Source organism: Castanea sativa, chromosome 5 (assembly GCF_040712315.1).
Source record: "Castanea sativa cultivar Marrone di Chiusa Pesio chromosome 5, ASM4071231v1".
NCBI classification, from domain to species: domain Eukaryota; kingdom Viridiplantae; phylum Streptophyta; class Magnoliopsida; order Fagales; family Fagaceae; genus Castanea; species Castanea sativa.
In genome coordinates, this window is record NC_134017.1 from 74,502,409 (window position 1) to 74,520,097 (window position 17,689).

The 17,689-nt window shown below is 32.3% G+C and overlaps 1 long non-coding RNA gene across 1 annotated transcript; it reads right to left on the reverse strand.

The window, feature by feature from the left end:
• Window positions 1-5,514: 5,514 nt before the first annotated feature.
• On the reverse strand, window positions 5,515-7,901 carry LOC142633300 (uncharacterized). Its single transcript, XR_012843865.1, has 2 exons — window positions 7,773-7,901; window positions 5,515-5,885 (listed from the first exon to the last, which is right to left on the reverse strand). It is a non-coding gene; the product is annotated as an uncharacterized LOC142633300 (long non-coding RNA).
• Window positions 7,902-17,689: the final 9,788 nt, after the last annotated feature.

Genomic DNA, 17,689 nt, shown 5'->3' on the forward strand with positions numbered 1-17,689 from the left:
GTTATAATAAGAATTCACAGCTGAGAGCTTTTTTGCCAGCAACGTTGATACATCTTTGTACATAAAAGTTGCTGTTAGTATTGGTAAGTAGACGAAAAGGAGTGAAGCAATCAAGCATGAAAGATGGTAGTAAAAGAAGAGAAAATTTTGTTTCTTTCAAAAGCATATTCTTTATTTTATTTTATTTTTTTTAAAAAGCATATTCTTCAATATCTCTTCTTTTTATGCCTAGAATTATTGAATATTGGGACCCAAGTTTGCTGGAGGAGTTATGGCAAAATTTGCTCAACAATATTTTTTTAGGAAAAAATTGTGTGAATAGTACATGTTTGAAGTTTTTTAGTTAGTTAGATTGTTTCTAAAAGTCGAGTTTGACAAACTCGAGTTTGGGCTGGAAGTCGAGTTTGACAAACTTATCTTCCAAGCAATATTAATGCATCCTGCTTGGTCTTGCTTGGAAGTCGAGTTTGACAAACTCGACTTCCAGCCCAAACTCGAGTTTACCAAACTCAATTTCCAAAAACAGTTTAACAAACTAAATAACTTCTTTCGTATGCTGCTTTCCTAAATTTTTTTTTAAAAACATACTATTTGGCAAATTTTGCTAGGAGTTATGGACCTTCATTTTCCTACATGTCTGACAACAATGTAACAGCACAAAGTCTTGACATTAAAACTGGCGGATTTAGATAAGGTACAATACTAAGTATTGCACTTGATGTAATTGTAATCAATGACTAAGATTTGAAGTTGAAAAATCATTAAATAAAATATATTAAAGGAAAGTTAAAATGTAAAAAATGTAAAAAAAAAAAAAATTATAAGAAAAAGTGGGTGAATTACATCAGGTGCAATACCGAAGGTATTTCAGAATTGCACGTGATCTCAATCCAACACTGGTAGGTGTGCGAATTTAAAAATATGAACCATGACAAGAATTCTGGCTTAGTCAAGTTCTTGGATGCTCTAGAGTTCAACAATCGAGAGGTTTCCGTTTCACATGTCCCAAAGGCATCCCATTACATAAATAAAGCTCTCTAGAATTGTAAAAAATTCCTAAAATTGTAGCGTAATACTGTTATTGTTTTTTTTTTTCAAGAAAAAAAATTTAGGTGCAATTTGTATTCTTTCTCCCACCTTCGAGAGAGGGCTCCCAAAATATTTTGTTGATAGAAATCCAGCTCAATTTATTCTAAACTGTTTCACCAAAAAAAAATTGCTATGGCTGTGACCAACATGCTTTTGGTGGTTTGGTTAGGATTTGGTTTGCCAACGATAAGAAGAGTGTTTCCAGTGGCGGAGCCACATTAGGACCGAATGGAATGCGTTTGGGATTTATAAATCTCTACAAACTTTGTATATTTTTACTCTTTTACTAGCAAACTTCGTAGATTTGGTTTTTAATGATAATAGGATTTGGTATGTCTATTATTTATGCTTCTACTAGTAAACTTTAGAAATTAGCCGTGACTATCGTGACTTAGAATAATGGTTTTTTTTTTTGAGAAACAAGAATAATAGTATTGATGAACCCAATGAGTTATAAGATAATTTCTTACAAAAATTTTAAAAATGCACCGCGCATCGTGCCGGTTATAGGCTAGTGTATCAAATTGCACAACCATGAACTATGTATAAGACATAAATTTAGACTGGGTTTGGCATGGTGAAAACATTTTTGGAAGACACATTTAGTGTTTTTGGGTGTTTTGCATGATGTAAAATCCTGATCAAATCGTAAATATTTTAGGTTGACTAGGAAGCCGCAAAGAATGAGCAAACACTACTCTCCTTAAAGCCACCGACTGGTGATTTGGGATGAGTCATTGAAGTGGGAGGCACAACTATGGCTACCAACTATGATTTTCGTTTTTCTCCAGTATGTTTGATACTTGAATTTGGTTTAATTCATTGTATATTCTTTATTTTTTCCCTCTATTCTGGTTGTGAATTTGGAAATCTTTATTGCCTATGGCGGTGGATGTTGTGGTTGATGGTGGCATTTAGGTAGGTAGGGATTGCCAATAGAAATTTTTGGGAGCTTTTTCCATACAAGTCAAATGTTTGAAACTGTTTTTAATAGGATTTTTAAAAAGAGTAAACATTAGGTCCGGAGGTGGCGTAAAAGCAGTGTTTTACGCCACCCACTAACATTAGGACACGTGGACAATTTAATTAAGAGCAACAAAATCCTCTCCAGGTCACCCAAACCCACGCTATTCACCTCAGAAAAAACAGAGAAAACAGAGGAAAGCTCACCACGCTATTCACCCAAACCCACGCTTCCTTCCACCACAGCCTGATCGCCGGAGCCTGATCGCCGGAGCCGCCCTCAGACAAAAGCTCACGCCTTCACCTCTGCTTCCTTCACGCAAAAATTTCTGGTTTCCTCTGCTTCCGGCGACTTCCATCTTCTACTTCCTCTTGCCCAAATCTCCACCACACCACACACCGAAGCATACCGCCACACAAGTCACCGGATTCTTTCCTAGAGCTTGTGAACATGCCGGAGCCACACAAAGGTTTGTTTTTCTGTTTTCCCTTTTCCCCAATTTGGATTTCGAATTTTTGATGGGTTTTTCTGTTTTCTCTGTTTATGGGTTTTTTCTGGAGCCTCATGAAATATTTGTGGGTTTTTTTTCTTGTATTTTGGTATCTTTATGGGTTTTGATTAGATTCCTAAGTATTAGGGTTCAACCCGTATATTGATGGGTTTTGATTAGATTTTTTTTGCTTAGCTTTTGTTATTTTTGTTTGTTATTCCTAAGTGTATGGGTTACTTTTGTTTGCCTTTGAAATTGTAAAAATTAGTGATTTTTTTACAAAGCCCAATGATAAAACATCACTGAATTTGGATGTGTTTATAAATTTTTGCCTAATTCTAATATAATAATACTGTTGCCTAATTTGGATGTGTTTTATTTTTGCCTAATTCTAATATAAATCCTGAACATCCAACTAAAGTGCCTCAGTTTCAAGAATTATGCAAAAGAGAGCTGGACTCAATTGGAGGGTCATATAATTGACATAAATGAATATACACAGGTGTTCAAACATGCCCTAATCTATCTATCTACTTACACTAACAGTAAATGCCAAATAACAGGTTAACTTCATTGTAATCCTAATCTATCTACTAAAGGGGTTCTTTATAAACATAGAATCTTTAAGGTGAGAATCAATTGCGCATATTTGAACCATCCATGCAGTGGACTTCACTGCTGTGCATAAATGTATGGCACCAGAGATTTTATTTTTCTTTTATATAATTTTATTTTTTGGTTATTAAGTAAAGGTTAGAAAATGTGTTACTATAGTAGTTTTTTTTTTTCCTTTGAGATACTCTAGTAGCATGTAAATCATTTAAAGATGAAGGCAAAAAATATTCACATATCTAAAAAATCCCAAAAAGAAAAGGCAAACCATCATAAGTCTCAATTCACAAAAATTGACATTTTAAATATGAGATGACAAGTTTAATCCCACTCAGGGAATGTATTATATTTATGGCACCAAAGAATAAGAATTCAATATAATCATAGGTTAAGTATTTCTTTCTTTATTTCTGCATACACCATATTCAGGCATTAAAAATAAAAAAAATAAAAAGATTGCATGACATATCTAGTGATGTAGTACAGGTGGAGCCTCAAGTTTCTTCTACCATGATGAGAAATAGTTTGATGCTTCAATTTTTGGAAGTTGCAGAGGTAGGGTCACAATCAGAGAAGCAATACAAGCATCTTGGACAAACTTTACGAAAAGTTCATGAGGAGCTTCTAGCCATGCAAGATGTTCAGGATGTTGATGATTTAGGAAGTCCTGATAATACTATATTAAATAGTCAAGTATTATCAAATCTTCCAATGACTTTGCGAGACCCTCCACATGTTCCATCAAAGGGAAGGCCTAAAGCTTTGAGACAAAAGCATCCAAAAGAAAAACAATTGATGAAGAAGAGAAAATGTAGCATTTGCAAAGAAACGGGTCATGTGAGATCCAATTGTCCAACACATAAACATTCCAGGTAATTACATGACTTTATTGAGTTGTATTATTAATTTAGTATTTAAATTTTGTGGTTTATAAACTTACTTCTTGTAGGGATGTTGCAAATACAAGCTTGACACCACATTCGGAGTCAGTGCATCAACAACAAAGTCAAACTGAGGTTATGTAATTACAATATATTCAGTTTCAAGATAATACATACATTTGCTGATATTTTCAAAAATAAACCTTTACTTTTTTAAATTAGGAGTCTTCGATGGCAAGGTTGAACCCGTTAGTCATAGCAAATACATTGTGCTCCACAAGTTTTGTACAGGTATATGATGTATTTGATTTTTTTACTTAGTATAAATTGTTCTGTAATAGACGTTTTTGTTATTTATTCATTTTATTTATTTATCAATCATCTTTAGGACTTTTTGCCAACTGTGACATATCCTTCTACATCATCATCTACTATGCATATATATCCCAATCCGTCATCATTTATGGTATGATCACTTAGCGTTTAATTAAAATAAATTGAATTTTTTTTAACTGTGTTCATTCTAATTTTTTTTTTTGTATTTTGTTGTACATTCTTTTATGCAGGATCCATTACAACAATTCCAAGAAAGTTGACGTACAAACAAGTTTTGTGTCCAAGAGAGTGGATTGTAAAGCAAATATTTTTTGGTTATATAATATTTAAATTGTGGTGGATAGACATAGAACTATCTTCTTTTTTGTATTTCCAACGTACGGTCCTCTTTTTTGTATATTGAACTATGACAGGTTTTATTCTAGATGAATGTATTCTCAATTAGAAATTTCTCAAAAGAATTGTGACAAATTTTATTTCAAGATGTATGGTCAATCATATGATCTTTTATGAATTGAATTGTGACAGGTTTTTATTTCAAGTGAATGTATTCTCAATTAGAAACTCTTATAGAAAAAATTGTGACAAGTTTTATTTCAGGTGAATGTATTTTCCATTAGAAACTGTTATAGAAAAAATTGTGACAGGTTTTATCCAGGTGAATGTATTCTCGATTAGAAACTGTTATAGAAAAAATTGTGACAAGTTTTATTCAGTTGAATGTATTCTTAATTAGAAACTCTTATAGAAAAAATTGTAACAGGTTTTATTTCAGCTAAATGTATTCTCAATTAGAAACTTTTATAGAAAAAATTGTGACAGGTTTTATTTTAGATGTATTTTAGTTTGTATGGTAGAGGAGCATTAGTTGACTTGAATTATTTGAAAATTCATGACTGTCTATAGAGCCTAAGATGTTATTTTTACTCTTTAAGTTTATAAGCCTTGCAGTAAAGATAAATGTACAGCCCGCCCACAAAATAGCATTAGCTCTACTTGCACAGGACGTCGGTCATCACTCTATTTGAGCAAACAAAAATCAGCTTCCCTTTTTCCCGTATTAGAACTTGAAAAATTGAAATCTAAAATCTTGCATTTGTAACTCTATTTTAAAAACTAAAATAAACTTTATACATAAAATATTTCTCAAAGTAATCCATTCATTTCCAAATCCCAATTTGAAAATTATTCCAACAGTTCTCTATAACTTTTTAACAGCCCAGCCAAGGTAACAAAATTACCTCCAACATACATACATTAATCACACACATGACAAAAGATTAGAGCAGCTTTTTATTACTATTACTACATAATCAGATGTGAAATTGTCTCAAAGCTTAAGACGAGGCCACGACTGTTTTAGAAACCAATCTGAGACCTTGTTCCAAACCAGGCAGTAATCTTAGCCAAAATGATTATAAATTTCAAAAGAGAGAACTATTTAATAGCTGTAGACACCAAGATCTCTAGTCCTTTGCCAAACATTTGCCAGCTGCTTTTGGTCTTCCACATCCTAAGAAATTGAAATGAGAACTTTTAGGAATAAGTCAAGCAGAATAACAAATAGAACTGGAAAAAAAATCATAAATAAACTCTAATAGGGACAATAGAATACATGCCACTTGTCAAATTAGGCAACAGTATTATTATATTAGAATTAGGCAAAAATTTATAAACACATCCAAATTCAGTGATGTTTTATCATTGGGCTTTGTAAAAAAATCACTAATTTTTACAATTTCAAAGGCAAACAAAAGTAACCCATACACTTAGGAATAACAAACAAAAATAACAAAAGCTAAGCAAAAAAAATCTAATCAAAACCCATCAATATACGGGTTGAACCCTAACACTTAGGAATCTAATCAAAACCCATAAAGATAATATTCCTAAAGTTTTGGGAGCAAAAAAAGAAGCAGCAGCTAACAGGGTAATTAGATGTGTAACTTACAATCTGCTTCTTATTAACTGGAGAAAGCAAACCATCATAAAGTAGCTCATTTTCACAACTGTGATCGTACCATAACCCTCCATAGCCTCACCAGAAAGTTCAGGGACAGCAACTATATCCAGTTTTGGAAGTGGGTAAAGAGTTAAGTACCTAAATGATTTCATAAGCAGGGATTACTAGCATTATCACCACAGAGAACTTGAAACCGTCTTCAACCAACGAAGAAAAAACAGTTTACTAACTTTTGATTACTTGTCACCTACACTATACACTGGTTCAGTTTTGGGGTAGGTGGACCTCCATGGATAAAGGACGGCAGGTTATCCAAAGCAGTCTTTGTATTATTATAAAGCATATTGAATAAGAGACCCAATGAGGGAAAAAGAGCCAAGTATTTCAGGTATTTGCTATGGGTGCAATCATATAGTTCAGTTACCAATCGATTGAAAGAAAAGATGGGAAGAAAAAAAAGAAATTCATTCTGTTCTTTGGAAGGTCAAAAAAGAAAGTATTGAACAGTTCACCTTCCTTTAAACACTAGTTTTTGATTTAAGTAATGACAAGATTGAAGTTCTATGAGAATCACCAGTTAGAGGTGAAAATCAATCTGCCCCTGAGGTGAACTATGAGAATCATAGTGCAAATGAGAAACAGGCAAATTTGCCAAGCATGATAGAAGATGAATGTGGTGAAAGGCAGGAGGTTCTAATTAAAATTGAGGCTAGCAATGAGATTGAAGGGGAGAAGGTTAAGTAACTTGTGCAAATTACTCTAACAGGATTTTGTTGGGTTCTATTTTGAATTGTTTTGGGAAAATCGTGTTAGTGTAAATCTAAATGTTAAAGAATATGGAAATTAAATGATAAGATGAGCATCTTTGTAATATTATGCTAAAATGTCAATTATGTTAGGGCATGTTTGAACACCTGTGTATATTCATTTATGTCAATTATATGACCCTCCAATTGAGTCCAGCTCTCTTTTGCATAATTCTTGAAACTGAGGCACTTTAGTTGGATGTTCAGGATTTATATTAGAATTAGGCAAAAATAAAACACATCCAAATTAGGCAACAGTATTATTATATTAGAATTAGGCAAAAATTTATAAACACATCCAAATTCAGTGATGTTTTATCATTGGGCTTTGTAAAAAAATCACTAATTTTTACAATTTCAAAGGCAAACAAAAGTAACCCATACACTTAGGAATAACAAACAAAAATAACAAAAGCTAAGCAAAAAAAATCTAATCAAAACCCATCAATATACGGGTTGAACCCTAACACTTAGGAATCTAATCAAAACCCATAAAGATACCAAAATACAAGAAAAAAAACCCACAAATATTTCATGAGGCTCCAGAAAAAACCCATAAACAGAGAAAACAGAAAAACCCATCAAAAATTCGAATTCCAAATTGGGGAAAAGGGAAAACAGAAAAACAAACCTTTGTGTGGCTCCGGCATGTTCACAAGCTCTAGGAAAGAATCCGGTGACTTGTGTGGCGGTATGCTTCGGTGTGTGGTGTGGTGGAGATTTGGGCAAGAGGAAGTAGAAGATGGAAGTCGCCGGAAGCGAGAGGAAACCAGAAATTTTTGCGTGAAGGAAGCAGAGGTGAAGGCGTGAGCTTTTGTCCGAGGGCGGCTCCGGCGATCGGGCTCGGCGATCGGCCGTGGTGGAAGGAAGCGTGGGTTTGGGTGAATAGCGTGGTGAGCTTTCCTCTGTTTTATCTGTTTTTTCTGAGGTGAATAGCGTGGGTTTGGGTGACCTGGAGAGGATTTTGTTGCTCTTAATTAAATTGTCCACGTGTCCTAATGTTAGTGGGTGGCGTAAAACACTGCTTTTACGCCACCTCCGGACCTAATGTTTACTCTTTTAAAAATGCAAACCAAGACTAGAAAACAAATTGTTCTCCCTATAAATGTTTTTAGCTAAAAATGTTTTCCACTGAGAAGTACTTTTCCATTGAAAAGAATTTTATGCTGGGAACGAATGCAACCTTTGCTCTAGGGGAAAAAAAACTATACAATTAATCTTTTCAATTAAAACATAGTGATGGAGCACAAGCTCGTCAATTGTAGTGAGGTCGTCCAGACGGGACCAGACTGATGAATCACGGGTTCGTCAGTTGTAGTGAGGTCATTCAGACAGGACTAGAGGTCTGCTTGTGTCGCAATGGAAGAAGAAATTCTCCGGAATGGTCATCGGTGTGGTGCCTGCCACAATGCCTCTAATGCCAAAGTTAGTACAAGGGAGTTTATAATAATAGACTATAAGAATGATTATGGATATCTTGTAACTGTGTTCGTACCTTCTGTTGGCAATGCGTGAGCTTTATATATGTTGTTCTAGATTCTAGCCGTTGTGGCAGTTATTGTGGCTTTAATGCCTCTTTTAGTAACGCTTCTTGCTGAGTAATGAGGTTTTAATATGCCTTTAACGGTTCGTCCAGCTGGTTCTGTAACCGTCCGAGGTGTTATTGGTGGCATTGAATGATCCTGCTATCCTCGTCAGTGATGTGTATACTTGTTTAGGCTCGTTTCAGAGAGCGGTCTCGTCAGTCCCATCAGATGCCTTAGTCTCGTCGGTAGTTGAGTTCGTCAGTCCCATCACATAGAATACCTAAAAATTGAATTAAGTTTACATTTCAATCTGTTTAAACAAAAAATTAAAGTGGATCCTCCTTTTCCTATACAAGTTGAAAACTCTCTTGAACAGACGTTTGCAGTTTATTGAAGAATTTTACTATCAGCTGTTTTGCCATGCATCTTCTTCCCATCATGCACTTGATTATAAAAAAAAAATAAAAGTAAAAGTACAATGCAATTTGTATCTATCTGCTATCAAGAAGAAATTTCAACCATGAAAGTCCCATCTTGGACCCCATAAAATTAAGAAGACAAAGTTCTCCTAATATTATATGCAAAATTCCTAGAGCTCATACAACTCCATAGTTTGACTTCATAGTGACATCCAAGTGTGATTCTTCCGGTTATTGTAGTTGACTGATTCCTTTTCTGATTTAACTGAAAGAGATTTTAGTAGAAAAAAAAAATTAACTAGTAAAATAATATGATGTAAACTCAAAAAATCATGTGAAAAAAAAATGTTTATATTAGATGACTTATTTTCTCTCAAAAAATATTTCTCTAAAAAAAAAACTTGTTTAATTAGTGTAAAATAACATTTCAGATGTGTTATATCATATGTATTCTTTTATTATTATTATTATTTTTATACAAGATAGAATTTCTAATCTAGTGTAATCTAAGTGTATATGTATGTGAAGCTCCCTTCTTGAGACTTAAATCCCGACCCTTGCCCCCACACCCCACAAGCATTTATTCTTATGGAGTGACCACCGCACCAAAGGTGCGTGGTGATTATATCATATATACTCTGAAAGTTCTTAATATGTAGCGATAATCAATATTGTGACCCTTGTCTTTCTTTTTCAGTTAAAGGTGTGGTTATTCAAAAAAGAAACAAAAAGTCTAAAAGTCTAAACATGCATGCTTGTTAGTTGTTACATCAATATTATATATTCATCTATTTTCACGAATAAGTAAAGACCAAGAAGAATGCTTAGCCAAAATAAAGATTAGTAAAAGATAGATAGACTTAAGCCTTAGACTGTGCGTTGGCCTAATAACCAAGTTTTTTTTTTTGAGAAAGCCTAATAACCAAGTTTTTTTTTTTTTTTGAGAAAGCCTAATAACCAAGTTGAGAGAGAGAATGCAACCTTACTAGTAACACTAAGATAAACTGTATTTCGGAAAATGGACTTTTGTCAAAGATTAAATTTGTGGAGTAACATCACTTCCACAAACACTATTTTATTAAGCATCAATCGCAGCCTTAACTACATCAGAAGTGAAAAAAGTACTGAAATTTTTTTTGTCATTATACTTTTACTGTATTTCTCATCCCATGCTCACTGTCTTATTTTTTAATCAGTTCATTGGCCATTACAACAACATGTTTTTATAATGGGAAATGTTAACAAGCATCGTGCGGGTGTTTGTTAACATTTCTTTTTTTGTGTTTCATTTAAAGAGAGGAAAAAAAGCTGTTAAAAAAATTATCAAAGAAAATAAAAAAATAAAAAATTTGTCAAAAACTGAAAAAGTGTCAAAAGTTAAAAAAATTACACAAATAATTACCCAAAATTTATTGTTAAGATGCCCGTTAACACAACCCTTTTATAATAAGTAAAAAACTAATATCTGAATCTCTAGTTCAGCTGAGAGGGGCCGATCAAAATGAAAATAGACAAACACTTTATAAAAAATATAAAAAGCTGAGGGGTGCAGAGACTATTTGGAAAAGTTTGTACGACCACTTCATAGAGACAAGCCCTTTGGTTTCATATGAGATATATTCACGTTATAAGAAGAATTCAAAGCTGGATTTTTTTGCCAGCAACATTGATAAAAGTTGCTGTTATAGTGTTGGTAAGTAGATAAAGAGCAGTGAAGCAATCAAGCATGAAAGATAGTAGTAAGAGAAGAGAAACATTTAATTCTTTCAAAAGCATATTCTTTGATTAAAAAAAAAAAAAAGCATATTCTTTAATAACATCTCCAGAGGATTTGGAAGAAATTATGCCGTCTTATATTGTACTACATCATTTATCTATTATTTTACTAAAAAAATATTTATTTGTTTAAAATTATTTAATTAATAATTAATTTTTATTTAAATTTCTTTTAATTTAACAATTTTAAACATATAAAGATCTTTTAATAATATTACAGATCACACCCCTTGTTCCCATAAAAACCGTATCATTTCTCCAAACGAGGGTCCCAATTAAGTCTGTTATCTCTTCTTTTTATGCTTAGAATTATTGAATATTGGGACCCAAATTTGCTATATCTTCTTTTTATGGCTAGCATTATTGAATATTGGGACCTAAGTGCCGGAGGAGTTATGAATCTCTTCTTTTTATGCTTAAATATTGGGACCCACTATTTCTTCTTTTTATGCCTATTGAATATTGGGACCCAAGACCCGAGCAGTTATGAACCTTCGGTGTAATTCACCCATTTTCTCTCACAATTTTATTTTATTTTATTTTATTTTTACTTCTTAACTTTAACTCTTTAGCTCTTTTTTAATATATTTTATTTAATAATTAAGATTAAAAGTTATTTTTTCAACCTTCAATTTCAACCTCCGATTACAATTGCACCAAATGCAATATCCTAAGTATTGCATCTGATTTGAATCTCATTTTCCTACATGTCTTACAGCAATGTAACGGCACAAAGTTTATAACATTAACATTGATAGGTGTGCGGATTTAAGAATATGAACCACGACAAGAATTCTGGCTTGGCCAAGTTCTTGGATGCTCCAGAGTTCAACAATCGAGATGTTTCACATGTCCCAATGGCATCCCATTATATAAATAAGAAAAATCTGAATGAATGTCTTGGTTGATAATTTATTTAAAAAAATATGAAAAAATAAAATAAAATAATTAATATTTTAATAATTTTCATTTCTTATAAAATGGTATTAAAACTTTTTTAAAATGGATTATTAAATGATGATGTCGAAAAAATCACTAATAAACTGTAAGCATTCTCAAACCGATGTAACACCTGCAAAAAGAAAATAAAGGACTTAACAGAGAGCACCGGTGTGGTGTCGGCCAAAAATTCTCCGAAGGTCAAATTAAAGTCTTTTTCTTAATTCTAGAGTGCCAGAGTCGAGTTAATTATGCGTACCTTGATTTGTGAGGGTTTCGGTGTATTTATAATGATGTAGGGTTAGCATCCTCGCCTTGATTATAAAGTCCATTCCTTCTAGGATTAGAACTCTTTCTTTTCGAATACCTTTTATCAAGGCTAAACGTGCGATGCAAGAATTCCTCTTATGCATGTTTTATGTGGAGATTAACTAAGGTCACATCAGCCCTAATTATATAGTGTGAACCCTTATTTAAGATTTCTTGGAAATAATCTTGGAAGGTTGAGCCCTGCATTGTACCCGTCCGTCCACTGTGGATCCATCCTCCTTGGCCATGTTAAATACCGTCATCCTTATGTCGTTATATCTACCAGGTAGATCTGTCAAGATCATTTTTATTCCCCTTCATTAAACAATACCCTGAAGTATTCGTTAGCATAACCCAATAAATAAAGCTTTCTAGAATTGTAAAAAATTCCGAAAATTGTAGCATAATAATTGATTTTTTTTTCAAGAAAAAAAATTTAGAGGCAATTTGTATTCTTTCCCCCACCTTCGAGAGAGGGCTCCCAAAATATTTTGTTGATAGAAATCCAGCTCAATTTATTCTAAAATGTTTCACCAAAAAAAAATTGCTATGACTGTGTCGAATAATCATTTATAATTAAGTTTCTTAACAACTTGAAAAAAAATGTTAATCAAATTTTTTATATATAACATACATGCATATTTTATACGATTTTCATTTGATTTCTCTTAAGCGAGGAACTCGTCCAAAATATTGATCTTGCTTTATATTGTTATTAAAATTTATTTTGATTTTTTTTTGAAAGGTTTTGATGTTGTTTTTTAAATGAAAACATAAAGTATATTTTATATACTTTAAAGTATATATATAAGTAAAAATTTTATGTGGGAGAGGAAAAGGTTTTACGAAGAGGCGTCCTTCTTTGATAACTCAGCCTATTTAGTTATTGTATTTTGAGAAATGTTATATCCACAATATTTTTTTAACAAATCTTAGATAGTTAGTTGTTATTGGTTCAAATTTGAATTTAACACAAAAATTACTTTTTTGTTCTAACAATAATAATTAATAACAACCTTACCGCTTAAAATTTGTTATAAAAATTTTATGAAAATATTAAAACATATCATTTCTCTTGAATTATTTTCAACTTCCGCCTCCTTGTTTAAAACTTCTCTCTCTCTCTCTCTCTCTCTCTTCCACTTCCCCATTAATTCAACAGGCTATTCATAATTTCAGACACTTCAATTGTCCCTTGCAATTTCCTTCTCTTTTCTTCTTTACACAACTACTATCTTAGCATACTTCCAGCCTACATTAAATCTTTATTATAAATGCTCATAAATTCCAAAGGTGCTCTTTAACAGTTGTAAATGCTCACATCAAGTGCTTCTCACGTGACTTGTTTTGTGGGTCATCAATCACGAGTGTCGCAAAAACCACTTCTTCACAGATTCTTCACCAAACTCTCACACATAACCCTTACATTAAATCCTACAAAACTATTGAGAAATGATTGAACAAAATTACAATCGAATTTGACACGGAATTAAAGCCAACAAAAAATCATAGTTGTAAATCACAACTTTACAAGCATGAAATGCATATTATAAAGCATTTTTTTGTACAAATTTTATATACATTATACAAAAGAAGTATATCAAAGATACTCTATGTTTTCATTTAAAGAATATCATCAAAATAAATTTTAATAACAATATAAAGCAAGATCAATAATTTACGTTGGGTTATATATTGACCCTAGTTGATTAATTCAATTATCCAAGTTGATTAATTAGTCAAATTACATGAAAATCATGTCACTACAAAAAAGTATATTTTAAGTGATGAATTTTAGTGAGGAAAATTTTTTCCTCACAAAAAAGTACTATATAGCGACGAAATAAATTTTGTCGCTATTTATAAAAAAATTATTAATATTTAGCGATGAAAATTAGATTTCATCGCTATATGTTGTGTTGAACTAAGGCGCCAAGCGAAAAATGTTGGCGCCAAACTAAATTCATCTATAGCGACGAATTATTTCGTCGCTAAAAGTTTAAGTTTTTTGCAACAAAAACTTTCATCGTTGAATGTGACAAATAGTGACGAAAATAAGTTGTCGCTAAAAATAAAATCATAAATATTAGTACATTATCAGCAACGAATCCGAGTTTGTCGCTAAAGGTAGCCAATAGCAATGAATCCGAGTTCATCACTAAAAGTTTTATACTAATATGAGCTTCAACCCTTTTTTTTTCACTTTTCTCTTTTTCTAGTTTTTTTCTCTCTTTCCCTCACTCTCTCCCTCGCAGCCGCTGACCCTTGGACCCCCTTCGCACACTGGCCGACCGTTCGCCTTCCTAGCACCGGCGACCCTTCACCTTCCTCGCATTGGCCGACCCTTGTAGTGAAGGCACAATTAAATCACCAACTTAAATTAAATGTAGCGGAAAATAAGTTTGACACGATGATTTGATCACAATGGAGAAAACCCTTGCAAGCAAAACCCCACTGAGTGAATTTCAAGTTACTACTTCCGAAGAATCTACTAATAAAGAATCGAGCGGTTACAAGTAAAATAAATCTTACCTTAACTGCCATGTCCTAAAGTATCTATCTACAGTAGAACCTGTTGACCTATATCAGTATTAACTCCAATACCTATTAGACTTGTTCTTGTAAAGAAGTCTCCTTTGCATTGATCCTAGTACATGACTAGCACCACATGAACCAAAACTTAAATGAAATATATAATAAAAAAAATAAAAAATAAAAACCTAAAGCTTGATGGATTGAGAGATGTCAAGCTAGGTATTGAGGTTTATTAAATCTCGATAGAATGATAGGTATTTAGCAGTGTCAGGATTTGCAATTCCATCTTTTCTTGAGCAGTTCCTTGGGTGTTCTTGTGTCTATTCAATCATTTAAATGTTTTCTTGAACACACTAGAAACTAAAACTCAATTATAAATAAAGTGCATTTTGTATTGAGATTTGCCAATTTACAAATATGACTCTTACATTTTGGATAAGTTCCTTGCCTAAGAGAAAGCATATGAAATATGCATGTCTATATATATATATATATATATATAGGGATAGACCTCATGTGGTAAAGCATGAGTTTCTATCATGTGACACATTTTTTGTAAAAAGAATTGAAATACTCTCAAGTACCTCGTCAAAGATAATAACGAATTAAATATTGATTTTTTGTTTTATTTGGTTTAATGTTTGAAGACTTTTCTAATTAAAAAAAATAAAGATTCTTTGTTTTCTTTTTATTCAATATTTCAAGATTTTTCCTCCCTCACATATACACACAAAATTCTTTGCATTCAAATTCATCATTTTCACCCCTTGCACTTCTACTCCTTTATATATACCTATACATAGCTCTTCATGCTATCCCATGTCAAATACACATAGACCAAAAATAATGTCATTTACCTTTAATTTTTTGACAACATTTACCTACCTCTAACATTATTGTCCCATCTAATTCTACCTTTAAAGAGTTGGCTAGAACCATGGAAGGTGGCTTGCAATTTATGTTGTGGTTCAACGTTGTGGACTTGTGGGTTTTGCAAAGGTTGTGATTGACTTTGAATATTTGAGATGTTGAAAATAAGGGAAAGCCATAAGTGTATTTTGTTTTAGAACTAGGAGAAAGAAGGAAAAAAAAAAACATTTTATATCAACTTTTACTCTACAATATTTCTCTAAAGTTGTTTTTTAATTGCTAATTATTTGAATTAAATAATTATAATAAATATATGTATGTAATTTATAATTTTTTCTTCTAATGATGGACTTATTACTAACAATTATGTTATCCGTACGTTACACGTGTCATATATGGGGAAAACATTTTTTTGGAAGACATATTTAATTAGTGTTTTTCGTTGTTTTACATGAAGTAAAATACTGATCAAATCGTAAATACTTTAGTTTGACTAGGAAGCCGCAAAGAATGACTGAATGGCACTCTCCCTTAAAGCCACCCATCGGTGATTGGGGGATGGATATTTGAATTGTGGGAGGCACATGCACAACCATGGCTACCGAATCACCGACTATGATTTTCTTTTTTCATCTGTATGTTTGATACTTGAATTTGGTTCAGTTGGTTCAATTAATTGAATTTTCTTTTATATTTTCCCTCTATTCTGGTTGTGAATGAGGAAATCTTGATTGCTTATGGTGGTGGGGTTGATGGTGGAATTTAGATAGGCAGTGAATATTTCCAATAGAAAATTTTGGGAGCTTTTTCCATAAAATATTTGAAAATGTTCTTCAGATGGTTTTTAGGAATGCAACCAAAAACTTCCCTATAGATGTTTTTAATTGAAAACAATTTCAGTCGAAAAGTATTTTATGCTGAAACAAATGCAACCTTTGCTCACGAAGAAAAAAACTATATATATAATTAATCTTTTTAATTAAGACATAGAATACCTAAAAATTGAATTAAGTTGAAATTTCAAACTGTTTAAACACAATTAAAATTAAAGTGGATCCTCCAATTCCTATACAAGTTTAAAAGTCTCTCGAACTAAAGGTTGCAAGTTTATCAAAGAACTTTACCATCGGCTGGGTTGCCATGCATTTTCTTCCAAATTTAGTACAATGCAATTGATTAAAAAAAAAAAAGTACAATGCAATTTGTATTTATATGCTATCAAGAAGAAATTTCAACCATCAAAGTCTCATCTTGGACCCCATAAAATTAAGAAGATAAAGTTCACTTAGCCTTCATTTGGATAGCGTCTGCGTCAGCTTATGACTGGCATTTGACCTTTTTGTATGGGTCCTGTGCATTGTTCACAGGACCCGCAAGTATTTTTTTAGCAAAAAATAACTTTCAAAGTGGGTCTCACGGTACTATTCACACATTTAAAAATTATTTTATTACAGTATTTTCAATTTCCAGTAATAAACGGTATTTAGGGTCTGTTTAGATATTGCTTATTTTGCTGAAAACTGAAAATAATTAAAAAATAATTAAAAAATTACTATTCACAAAAATTTTACTGTTCCCAGGCAAAATGCACTGTTTATGAACAATAACGAGGCGCTCAGCTGAAAAAAAAAAAAAAAAAAAAAAAAAAAAAAAAAAAAAAAAAAAAAAAAACAAAAAACGCTCAACGTGAACTTATCCAAACGCTCAAATAGTATCATATGCAAAATGATCTTCATTGTCTGCTGCATTATACAGAAACTTCAGACTTTTAGAGTTGTAGAAGTGTCACCTGTTAAAAGGCAGGGGAATGCCCCTGCCCATTTACTTGCCCATCATGCTTCGCATGTGGTGGGCTATTTCGCGTAGCTAGAGGAATACCCTAGCTTTATTGAGCACGTGTGTGCCTATGATATATTCCAGTTTTCTTCTGCTTGAATGAAGTGTGTTTTCTCATTTTAAAAAAGAAAAAGAAAAAAAAAAGATCTTCATAGTGACATCCAACTCCAAGTATGATTCTTCAAATTTTATTTGTTTCCAGCAGTTGTAGTTGATCGATTCCTTTTCTCATTCAGATGAAATAGGTTTTAGTACAAATAAAAACAAATTAACTAGTAAAATAATATAATATAATATAAACTCAAAAAATCATGTGAAAAAAATATTAATATTTATAT